The sequence below is a fragment of the Rhipicephalus microplus genome, unplaced genomic scaffold, assembly GCF_043290135.1.
Source record: "Rhipicephalus microplus isolate Deutch F79 unplaced genomic scaffold, USDA_Rmic scaffold_14, whole genome shotgun sequence".
Lineage (NCBI taxonomy): Eukaryota > Metazoa > Arthropoda > Arachnida > Ixodida > Ixodidae > Rhipicephalus > Rhipicephalus microplus.
This window is the reverse complement of record NW_027464587.1, coordinates 12,748,872-12,761,425: the sequence shown is the minus strand read 5'-3', so window position 1 is coordinate 12,761,425 and position 12,554 is coordinate 12,748,872. Positions and strand designations below refer to the sequence as shown.

Sequence of the window (12,554 nt, the reverse complement as noted above, 5' to 3'; positions counted from 1 at the left end):
GTCGCTCACGCGGCGTATTACTTTATATGGACCGAAGTATCTGCTGAGCAATTTTTCGGAGGCCACGGCGTCGAACAGGGGTCCAAACCCAAACTTGGTCTCCCGGACCGTAAGATACGTCATTGTGACGCATATTGTAACGTCGTGCATCGACCTGTTGCTGCTGACCAATGTGTAGCCGGGCGAGCTGGCGAGTTTCCTCGGCACGCTCTGCAATTTCTTCTGCGTCAGTTGTTAATCGATCAGCGCCTTCATAAGGAAGCATCGCATCCAGCATCGTCTGAACTTTTGGCCGTAGAGAAGGCGAAACGGTGTAAATCGGGTTGTTTCTTGAACGGCGGTGTTATAAGCGAACGTCACATAAGGCAAAATGCGATCCCATGTTTTGTGTTCAAGTACGTCGATGTACATGAAGATCATGTTTGTGACTGTCTTATTTAGTCGCTCGGTTAAGCCTGCTCTGCGGATGGTAAGCAGTCGTCGTTCGATGCCTAGTGTTACTTAGCCGAAAAACTTCATCAATAAGCTGTGCAGTGAACGCTGTTGCTCTGTCGGTTATCACTGTAGATGGAGCACCGTGGCACAGAACAATGTGGCACATGAAGAACTGTGCTACCTCAGAAGCCGTGGCTCGTGGTATCGCCTGTGTCTCAGCATAGCGGGTCAAATAGTCAGTTGCAACAATGACCCATTTGTTGTCGTCGGACGATAAAGGAAATGGGCCGAGAATGTCCATGCCGACTTGGTCAAATGGCTTGTGGGGTGGATCAATTGGCTGAAGTATCTTTTCCATCGTGACGGCTTCAGACAAAAACTCGGCGACCGTGCTCGGAGGGCTCCGTACAAAGCCAACGAAAAGCTGCTCCTTAACTCCCCGCATCAGGTGACGCAACTTCTTTTCTTCTGTCATATTTGGATCGGCCCGTCGGAACAGGCGCGTCAAATCTTCCACATAGGTCGTGACAATTTTGTTGGGCATCTGGATGCGGGCCTGGATCGCTCGCTCCGCTCGTTCGTGGCGATCAGCACTTCTGTAAGTGTCCAACAGCCGGCGGCGGAATTCGGGCCACGATGTCATCTGTTGCTCGTGATTCATGTACCAGGTACGTGCTCCATCCTCCAAATAGAAGTACACACGCCGTAGTTTGGCCGCGTCGTTCCAGTCGTTCAAAGCAGCCACGCGTTCGAAGTCGACCAACCAGTCCTCGACGTCTTCGAGCTCGGTGCCATGAAACGGTTTCCGAACCTGTGGACTTTCGAGGGTGTACCGAGTCACCGGAGGGATTCCCGTTCCTGTTAGCGTGGTTTGAATGGACGTGCTCATCATACTGGTGTGAACTGTAGGGTCAGCTTTGGGTGGCAATCCCCTGATCCTGCGGCTTGTCCGATGAACGGGAGTGTGGACTCGCACTGGGCTTGTGGTGCCGCTTCCAGGAGGGGACTGAAACATCCGTGAGGGGCTACCCCGCACCTCCACCAATTGTCACGTCGCTCCAGGGGGTGTCGACAAGGTCTATTGATGTCCGAGCAACAGGGCTCTAACCAAGCGCGTGGATTGGGCTTGTTGTTGTTGTTGTTGTTGTTGTTTCCCTGTGCAAATGGCTCGTACCCAAAGAAGGGGATTGGCCGATTATAAGGTGAATTTGCCCTAAACTTTCAGCATTGCGTCATTCCTACAAATTTTTTTGTAACTTAATTTTGATTTGAAATACCGATATCAAGTTTGCAGAAAAAAAAGAAGAAAAATAGTGAGACAGCAATTTAGCAAGAAAATCGTTTAGTCGCCGTGATGTATTCTTGAACGGCGAATAAAACATCCCTGTGGCTGAAACCCAGTGTAGAGGCTCCAAATGAAAGAAGATCAGGTTGTGATAGTTGCAAGCCCAGTCTTTGAAGAGGTGGATCTAGTATGCTTTGCCTGAATAAATCGAAACGGCGACAATGTAATAAAAAATGACTGATCGTTTCCTATTGATTACAGTAAATGCACATAGGGGAATTCAATATGCCTGATCTATGCAAGTAAAAATTGAGGGAGGTAACGCGGCAACGAAATTTCGTGATGACAACTTCCATCACCCTTGAATTAGTCAGTTCACTGCGCCAGGGAAATAAGTTCACTGCGCCAGGGGCTTGTTTGCAAGAGCGGGGGTCCGCGCGCACTTCTTTCTTCTCTGTGGTGTGAGCCTTCACCTTTGCATACGACCCACTACTAGAAGTAGGTGGCAATATGGTGGTTTTGGGACGTTAAACCCCACATATCAATCAATCAGTGGCGAATTTATTGCCCGTTTTGAGGACATTGATTGTGTTTGCACCTGTCAACTGCTCGATCGCGCAACAAGCCTTCAGATCGCCAGTGTTACTCCGGCTCCCACGTCCACTGCATCTTCCCTGGACGCCTTCCTTCCATCTATTGATTCTCACCTTCCGGTTGTCCAACGAACACAGCTATTGACACTTCTAGACCACTTCCGGACGTCTTTCAACTTCAAGCAAACAAATTTGGGCCAAAAGTCTGCCATTGTTCGTCGTATAGACACCGGCGCTCACGCACCATTGCGTCAGCGTCCATACCGGGTCTCTCAATCTGAACGCCAAGTTATTGACGGTCGAGTGTCTGATATGCTCGATCGGGGCGTCATACAGCCGTCCAACATTCCATGGGCCTCTCCACTGGTACTGGTCAAAAAGAACAAGGGGAGCGTCTGATTCTGTGTTGATTATAGGCGCCTTAACAAGATCACGCGCAAAGATGTTTATCCGCTCCCCAGAATTGACGATTCTCTCGACTGTTTGCAAGGAGCAGAGTTATTTTTTTCGCTTGATCTTCGATCAAGATACTGACAAGTACCCATGGACCACGCCAAGACTGCATTTCTAACTGACCACGCCAAGACTGCACGCCAAGACTGCATTTCTGAATCTGACCACGCCAAGACTGCATTTCTAACTCCGGATGGCTTGTATAAGTTTAACGTGATGCCGTTTGGTCTTTGCAACGCCCCTGCCACCTTCGAGCGTCTGATGGACAACATACTTCGAGACCTCAAATGATATACATGTCTTTGCTACCTGGACGACGTCGTCGTTTTTTCAAAGGACTTTGATACCCATATTGTGCGCCTCGCAAGTGTCCTGGAATGCCTCACACGTGCTGGGCTTGAACTAAATTCAAAAAAGTGCCCTTTGGCCGCCTGGAAGATCACCATTTTAGGGCATGTTGTCCGCAAGGATTGTGTTCTACCTGACACTGCGAAAATCCAGGCCGTAGCCCAGTTTCCTAAGCCATTGACACTAAAAGAACTCCGGAGCTTTATCGACTTATGTTCATACTTTCGTCGATTCGTCCATAATTTCACAACTGTAATAGTCTCTTTAACACGGCTACTTTCTGACAGTGAAGGAATTTTGGCGTGGTCTTCCGCTTGCAATCATGCCTTTACGAAACTACGTCATTTGCTGACATCTCCACCGATTCTCCGTCAGTTTGACCCAGATCCTCCTACCTAAATCCACACCGACGCTAGTGGAGTCGGCCTTGGGGCTTTTCTTGCACGACGCAAGTCTGGCTTTGACGAGTACGTGTTTTTTATGCCAGTCGCACTCTTACTAGGGCTGAAGAGAATTATTTGGTCACAGAAAAGGAATGTCTAGCCATCGTTTGGGCAATCACAAAATTTTGACCCTACGTCTATGGCCGTCCATTTGACGTCGTGACTGATCACCACACCCTCTGCTGGTTATCGTCAATAAAAGACCCGTCTGGCCATCAGGCTCGTTGGGCATCGCGTCTCCAAGACTATGATATCCGTGTCATCGACAGGTTGTCCCGCCGACATTCAGATGCCAATGCTCGTTCCCGCTCTCCACTTCCCCATGAACATGGAAGTGCGTCTGTTTCCAGTATCGATGTTGCGGTACCTTCGTTCACTGACGTGCACTCCGAGAAGCGCCAAGACGCTTGGATAGTCTCTATGATAGAGATACTGTCTCAGCCTACCCAAGGTACCACCAATCGTTCGCTACGACGTCCAGCTCGACATTTCGCCATTCGCGATGAACACCTCTACCGTCGCAACTACCTTTCCGACAGCCGAAAGTGGTTGCTTGTGATTCCTCGCCACCTACGTGCTGCTATTTGCGACTCCTTTCACGCGGAACCTCGATGCAGCCACGCCAGTGCGATAAAAACGTATGGACGCCTCCGGTGGCGGTACCATTGGCGCGGAATGTACCAATTTCTCCAACAGTACGCACATTCGTGTTCCAAATGTCAACGCCGAAAATGTCCACCTAATATAGCCAATGGACAACTGCAGCCGTTGCCTTGCCCATCCCGACCTTTTGACTGCATCGGAATTTACTTGTATGGTCCCCTTCCCTACACGCTTGACGGGAACCGCTGGCTGGTTCTCGCTATCGATCACTTGACACGCTATGCTGAAACTGCTGCGCTGCCAGGCCACATCAGCTGAAGTTGGCTTGTTTATCCTTCAAAATCTTGTTCTTCGCCATGGCGCACCTCGTGAGCTACTCAGCGACCATGGACGTACGTTTCTTTCCGAAGCCGTACAAGTTCTTCATGAATGCAACGTTGTGCATAGGACAACCAGCGCGTACCATCCGCAAACAAATGTAATTACTGAACGGTTTAACCGCACACTGGGCGATATGCTGTCTATGTACGTGTCCGCTGACCACACCAACTGGGACCACATACTTCCCTTTGTTACTTACGCTTATAATAGTGCCACTCAGTCTACGACAGGATTCTCTCCGTTCTTTTTTCTCTACGGGCGCGAACCTTCCTCATTCATGGACACGATTCTCTTGTACCGTCCGGACGCTTCCGAATCCACAACTCTATCCGAAGTCGCCACCTATGCGAAAGATTGCAGGCGACTCGCACGTTCCTTAACCGCACAAAGTCAAGCGTACCAGAAGGACCATCACGACGAAAACCTGCCCACCCAGTCATATTCGCCTGGCACGTTGGTATGGCTTCGCTTTCCCTCATCTGTTTCTGGTCTTTCTACCACCTACTGCTGAAGTACGAAGGCCCCTACCGAGTACTACGTCAGTCCTCACCAGTTAACTACATTATTGAGCCGGTTCAACCATAGACAGACCGACGCCATCGCGGTCGCGAGACTGTTCATGTCGATCGATTCAAACCGTACTACGACCCACTTATCCTACCCGGTCCATTAGTCACCAGGATGACACCTTTTCTGGGGGGGGGGGGAAGTGATTTGTAGCATTGATATATGGCACAGGCAGGTGCACCAGTGAAAAAAGAGAAGTGAGGGTGTTGTTGCTGCTCGCGCTCGCTCCGCTTGACATCTGGTCGGCTTTACCTCTGCGTTTCCCCCAAGAAAGGAGTTTTCGGCTCACTGCTAACAGCGTACTAACAGTAGCAATATTTGTGCTGTAATTCAAGAAAGTACGTGTGGATGTGTACGAGTGGTGCGTGTTTAGTAACCTGTACAAAGGAGAGATCACATTCGATAGTTCACCACTGCCACGGTGAAAGCTTCTTTGCGGGAGGCATCAGGTTGAGCTGAATTTGAATGCCCATTTCCCGTGCGAAGCCTCTTACAAGCAGTGAGTACAGCTGTATCACTCGAGGACGGTTACGAAAGAGAGTGGAGCTGGACAAGTCATTTATAGTACGGTGTGTGGGGTGTTCATTATTTGCATAAACTTTTAAAAAACACACGAATGATTGGTATGCTTTCTGCAAATGAAGTGGCAATTCGTCAGATTCCACATACAAACTTTGCACAGGGCTCGTCCTGAAGGCACCTGTGGAGAGGCGAATGCCCAAATTGTGGAAAAGATCCAGCATCTTTAGGACAGTTGATGAGGCAGACTCATACGTTATGGCACCGTAGTCTAGAAGCGTGCGAATAAGGCTCTTGTAGAGGTTTAACAGGCCTTTTTTGTCACTACTTCACGTACAGCGAGACCGCAGTTTTATGAATGCATAGTTTTCAAACACTTGTATTTAATATGTTTATATGTGGCATGAAGCTTGATTTGAATCCAGAATCAGGCCTAAAAATTTGTACTCTGCTTCTACTCGTAGTCGTTGACCATGCAGGTTGATTGTGGGATTCGCGTGGAGCCCTCTCCTTCTAGAAAAGAAGACACATGTGCTTTTTGGGGGGTTTAACCTAAAGCCATTTTCATCTGCTTATTGAGACACCTTGTTCAAGACAAGCTGTACCTGTCACTCACATATTGCCAGATTGCTGGACTAAAAACCTATCTCTATGTCATCTACATACGTGCAGTAGAAAATGTTGTGCGGGATGGAAAGACTGAAGTAAATAATTTTTAAAATAAAAAGAGTGCAGCTAAGCACACCATCCTGTTGCACACCCGTTTCTTGGACAAACAGATGTGACAAAACATTTTCCACTCGAACACAAAACGTGCGGTTTGACAGGTAGATCGCTATGATGCTGAACATTCTACCATGTATGCCTAAGTGTGAAAGGTCTCTCAGTATTCCAAACCGCAATGTTGTATCATAGGCCTTCTCCTTGTCCAGAAATACTGAGAAAAAGAACTGTTTTTGAAATATTTCATCGCGAAATGCAGTCTCAATATGCAATAAAGGATCAGTTGTAGATCGCCCCTCCTGGAATCAACACTGGTAGAGATCGAGAAGATTGTGCGATTCTAGAAAGTGTAGCCGATGGCTCTTGACCAACTTTTCTAATACCTTACACAGACAACTTGTCAAGGGTATAGGCCTATAACTGGAAAGTACAGATGGGTCCTTGTTCTGTTTCAGAATTGGAAATACAATAGCTTCTTTCCAAGCTAAGGGCATCTCGCCGGAGAACCATATAGTGTTATAAAGGTCAAGAAGAGTTTTCTGTGTTTCATAGGATAAGTGTTTTAACATTCAGTACATAACAAGGTCATAGCCGGGCGCTGAATCGTTGAAGCAATTGAGCGACGCCTGCAGTTCTGCTAGGCAGAATGGTGTGTTGTATGGTTCATCTGTTGTGGATTTACGCTGAAGTTTTTGCCTCTCAACTTTTGCTTTGTATCTTCTAAATGTTTCAGAATAGTGCGATGAGCTAGAAACAAGCTCGAAATACTGACCGAGGGAGTTTGCTTGGTCTTCCAGGGTGTTACTCTGTACGTTCACTAAAGGATGTGAACATATTTCTTGCTTTCTTATTCTAATCATGCAGTTCCAGGCTCTCCTTTCGTCAATATAGGAGCTTACCATAGACAGAAACTTCTGCCAGTTTTCCTTCCTAGTCTGCCGGCGCATTCTCCTGCCTTGATATTTCGCTTGCTTAAACGCTTCAAGATTGTCGGCTGTAGGGGAGTCACGCAACAGTCTCCATGCCTTGTTGTATTTCTTTCGTGCCTCTCGGCTTTCGTCATTTCACCAGGGGACACGGTGTTTTCTTGTCACCTTGGCTGCTTCTAGTATGCACTGAGAGGTAGTGCTAATTGAAGAAGCCGTAAAATACTCAACAGCACTGTCAATAATAAAAGAAGCCAAGTCCGTCAAGGAGATATTGGCAAGTTTGTAAAGTTCCTGCCAATTTGGTTCTTTCAAGTTTCCACCGAGGAGCCAGGGTGAACATTCACTTGTTCAATGCGTTTTCAAGAGTACTGGAAAGGGGTCACTTCCATAAGGAAGTGACCTCTTTCCACTTCCCAGTTCAAATAAAGAAAGCCAGATAAAAACGATGCTGACATCTATGAAGGAATATGTGTTGTTCGTAAGGCTACAAAACGTGGGTTCTTCCTTGTTTATCAGACATGTGCCTGTGGCTATAGTCTCACAATAGCCTCACAGGCTATAATGAGCATTTGAATTGCTTAGAACAAGGTGAGGTTCAGGTAACTTATCTATTAAGGATTGAAAGTCGGATTAGTGTAGCTGATAGTGTGGTGGTATGTATAATGAGCAGATGGTCATGAGTTTGTTAGCAATTAGTTTTGTTGTTAGTTTGTTTGTTAGACGCTTACTCAGCAGCAGTGGCGACGTGCTCTTAGGGCGAGGTGCTGAAAGGTTTCTTCGCGTTTTACAGGATTACCTGCATCGCTACTGACGCGCAGCGTGACATATCAAGACCGAAACCACACTGCTTAAAACTACCAAGAAGATTACGCCAAGCAACGTGACCCCTACGTCTCCGCAAATCGCCTACAAAAAGAGCCTGGCATCGAGGGAACAGACCACACTTACTCACCAGCAGTGGCGACATGCTCTTAAGGCCCGGTGCTGAAAGACTTTTTCGTGTTTTACAGGTTAGTTTTTATTTTGTACACTTATTTATCAATAAGCGTGTGGTTGTCCCTGCTGCTGCGTAACTCGCCTCTTGAGTGTCTCCTGGGCTGTGACAATGCCAGATACTTGTTTTTCTTGTCACAAACCATTTCATAGCGAAGACTAGTACTTGATGTGCTGTGAATGCAACTTTCAATACCATGTTGGAAATTGTTCCGGAGTATCACTATCTGCGTATCGAAAAAAAGATGGACGCCACTCTAAAAACCTGGAAATGCGCTACGTGCAAAACCACAAAGGTTCGAGGAAGCAATAACACAACCAAATAATTCAGCAACGAAACTGAAGTGGACCTTTTTTTTTGAAATTAAAGAAATGCACCGCAAGCTTGCTGTACTTCTTGAAATGAAAGTGCAAGTAGATGCGCTAGATGAAATTAAGGAAATTGTTTACAGTGTTGAACAAGCAGTGTAGGAGATGGCTAATAAATATGATGAAGTCATTTCGCAAATGAAACAGCAGAATGCCGATATTACAGGACTTAAAAAAACGCGTGGAAAAATTTGAAGTCAAAGTCAACAATTTTCACATTGGAAAGCTGAAACAAAGGAGCTTAATGACCGTGATCAGTACAGCCGACAACAAAATTTAGAAATACACGGTATCCCCTGCCATGAAAAAGAGAATTCGCTGCACAAACTTAATAGGCTAGCGGACAACCTTGGCGTTCCACATTTTTCTGGCCAGGATGTAGAAGCCGTTCATCGACTTTCATCCAAGAGCAAAACTAGTAATGCAAGCAAAACACACACAGTTCTACCCATTTTGGTTCGGTTCTTTTCGCGAGATGATTAGGGACAACTGGCTAGAGAAGAAAAGTGAACTGAGAAAAACTAAGTCATAAATATTTCTCAATGAAAACCTAACGGCGCAAAACAAACAGCTTTTCTGGAAGATGAAAACCAGAGCAGTCGAACAAAAATATCAGTTTGTGTGGCATGAGAGTGGTAAACTATTTGTTCGCCGTAGCCCACTCGATCGTGTAATCTGGATTATTACGATGGATGACCTCGAGAAGATAAAATAGGGCACTCCTTCATGCTGCTTGTCGTTGCACGTGACGTATATTAATGGCAAGGTTGAATAAATAATATAAGGACTCTTTTAAGGCTTCCACCGGGTTATGCTCGAGAAACTATTTCTCTATTCTGCATTTAAACGCGCAAAGCTTAAAAAGTAAGGGAGACAGCGTTTGCATGCTTCTTGATAATTTAGAATACAACTTCGACATTTTATCCTTTTCTGAAACATGGTTTACCGATTAATATGAAGTACAATTCCCAGGTTACAGATTTACAACCGTATCCAGAAACGGGAAACGAGGAGGTGGGGTAGCATTTTATATAATAAATGACCTGCATTCTGAAACTGTGATACAGTTTTCAGTCGTAAGCCCACACTAAGAATCCCTCATGATGGAGTGCCACCACACTGTAATTGTGCTAATTTACAGGCCGCCCTCTGGTACCATAGATGCCTTTTTTAACTTTTTAGAACGTATGCTGGGTTTTTGTTCAGACCTCGGTCTGGCTATTGTTATTACGCGTCATTTCAACATGGATATGCTGTCTCTAGAACGCAACAACAAGTTCTTCTTGATCTAATTTTCTCCTATGGCCTTGAAAATGTAATTGATGCACCGACAAGAGTAACAGGTGTCTCCGAAACTCTCATTGACTTATGCTTTATCCCACGAACGAATGTCATAGAAGAATGTCATAAATGTTTTGCTATCTGATGTAAGCAATCACATGCCAATTTTTGTCTTTTTCAACCCTCATTATAAAACACGTAGAATGCATGCCAATAAAGCTTTTAAACTTAGAAAGATTAACAAAAGCAATATTGCTGCTTTTCAAACATATGTTAGTGAAACCTCATGGTCCCATCTGTATCAATCAACGCATCCTGTCATTGCTTACAATAATTTTATCAATCACGTTAAGAAACGATATTATGAAGCATTTCCTGTAACAACCTTGAAACAAAACAAGAAATGTAGAAAACCTTGGATTACTACGTTGATTCTAAAAAAATGAAGGAACGGGACAAACTATTTAGTCAATTCATTAAAACTAGACAACCTAATCTCGTAACTGATCATAAAAAATTAGAAACAATCTAAGCCGTGAGATCAAGAAAGCAAGAAACTGTTATTGAAAAAAAAAAGTTCGAAAACATTCTCATTCACCCCAAACGTGTGTGGAAAACATTAAAAAGCCTACTGCCGCAAAAAGAACAAATCAGTGTCTCTGAAATTGTAGACAGCGATACAAGTTATACCGGTATATCTTTGGCTAATAGGTTTAATGAACACTTACTAAAATGTAAAGCATCGATACGTGATAATTATGACAGGCATAACTACAGGTCATACATTGCGCATAACTCTTTAAAGTCTCTTTTTATGGAGCCAACCACACAATATCAAATTAAATCCCAAATAGTAAAGTTAAAGAGTGCATCTGCATGTAGCGAAGACGAGATAAAAGCCGAGCCGATAAAAGCACTTGTCGACAGTATCAGCAATCCTCTATCACACATATGCAGCCTCATTTTGGCTGCAGACATGTTCCCTGGTAAACTAAAAACCGCTAGAATAACAGTTATCTATAAGGTAGGTGACAGGAATGACATGAACAACTACAGACCAATCTAGGTATTACAACTAGTTTCAAAAGTTTTTGAACAAATAACTAATGTAGGAATTATAAATTTCTGCACTGAAAATGATGTACTTACAGGCAATCAATACCGCTTTCAGAAAGAGAAGTCAAGTTAAATGGCTCTTTTAAGCATCGAAAAAAAAAATACTTCAAATTTTCGAAGACAAAAAGCGTACTCTAAAAAATTTCTTGATTTGAAAAAAGACATTTAACTCTATTAAGGATGATATCTTAATAAAAAAGTTAAGGTAATATGGCGTTAGGGAACTTGCTCTCTTCCTCAAACGAAGTTATTTGACAAACCGCTAACAGTACACAGACACCAATCATTCAAAATCAGTTGCGGGGGAAATTGAATACTGGGTTCTTCAGGGTTCTATCCTTAGACCACTTCTTTTCTTATTATATATAAATGATATAGTGAATATTGCGTTGATTCCAGATATTCTTTACGCCGACGACACAAATGTATTTTTGTTTCAGAAGAGCATCTCTATATGCTTCTATTCCAGGCTAGTAAATGGCTCAACAATTTGGCTGAGTGGCTAAAGGTAAATAAACATGAACTAAATACCAAAAAACTAAATATAATTTTTCATCCAGAAATAAGTCTATCGGGAATGACGTACACTTGAAATTCTGTGGCGAGAACATTGAGCGTGTAAGAATACATGAATTTCTCGGTGTTCTTTTTGAAGAAAACTTCAGCTGTTCTCCTTATGCCGAAAGCCTCAAGAGACGCATTTTACGTTCAATAGGTATCATAAGTAGAGCAAAGCAACTTTTGCCCGGTGTTTAAAAAGTCAGCTATATTATGCACTAATTGATTCTCATTTACAATAATGCCTTCTTTTGTGGGGAACAACAACAAAATGTAATCTTAGAAAGCTGCGTATTCTACAAAAACGTATTTGCGAGTTATCTAAAATAACTCACTCCACTCCACTTTTTAAACAAATACCACATTAACAATGGAACGCATACTGAAAAAGAAGCTAGGCATTGCAATATTTCAGAAAATAAAGTCATTTCAGGACAGCTTTTATCGACAATTCCTGGGAAAGAGACATGCTTACGAAACTAGAAAAGCTATATTTGATAAAGGTTTCATACGAACAAACTATGGCATGCAAAAACAATCTTACGCTATTGCAGATTTATTAAATCATCATCCTGCCGTCATAAACTTGGTACAGGAAACAATGCACATGAAGGTGCAATGCACGTGAAGGCCTTAAAGGTCCAATCACCCGGCATCAAGTAAACCCCCAGGATCCCCTTTTCCCCAGACATGACTCAGCCACGCACGGCTAGGCGTGGGAGGGGGTCGACCGCCCCCCCCCTCCCATTAGCTCGGGCCCGTGGGGACGCTACGCACTAAACGCCTGTTTAGGCAGACGCCCCTGCGGGATCTTTGAATATATATTTATATATACGCTGAATTTGACACGAGCTCACAGAGATTAAAATTTATGCTCGAGAAACAAAAATACCCCCACATGTAATTGATAACGCTGTTCAAAAAGCGAGAAAACTAAAGCGTGAAGACCTACTTATGA

General features: G+C 44.3%; 1 long non-coding RNA gene across 1 annotated transcript in view; it reads left to right on the top strand.

Moving 5' to 3' along the window:
- Positions 1-12,554, top strand: part of LOC142784414 (uncharacterized) — a 91,713-nt gene that overhangs the window by 57,171 nt on the left and 21,988 nt on the right. Inside the window, exon 3 of the long non-coding RNA XR_012888615.1 lies at positions 8,070-8,289. This is a non-coding gene — a long non-coding RNA (uncharacterized LOC142784414). The remainder of the gene's footprint in view (positions 1-8,069; positions 8,290-12,554) is intronic.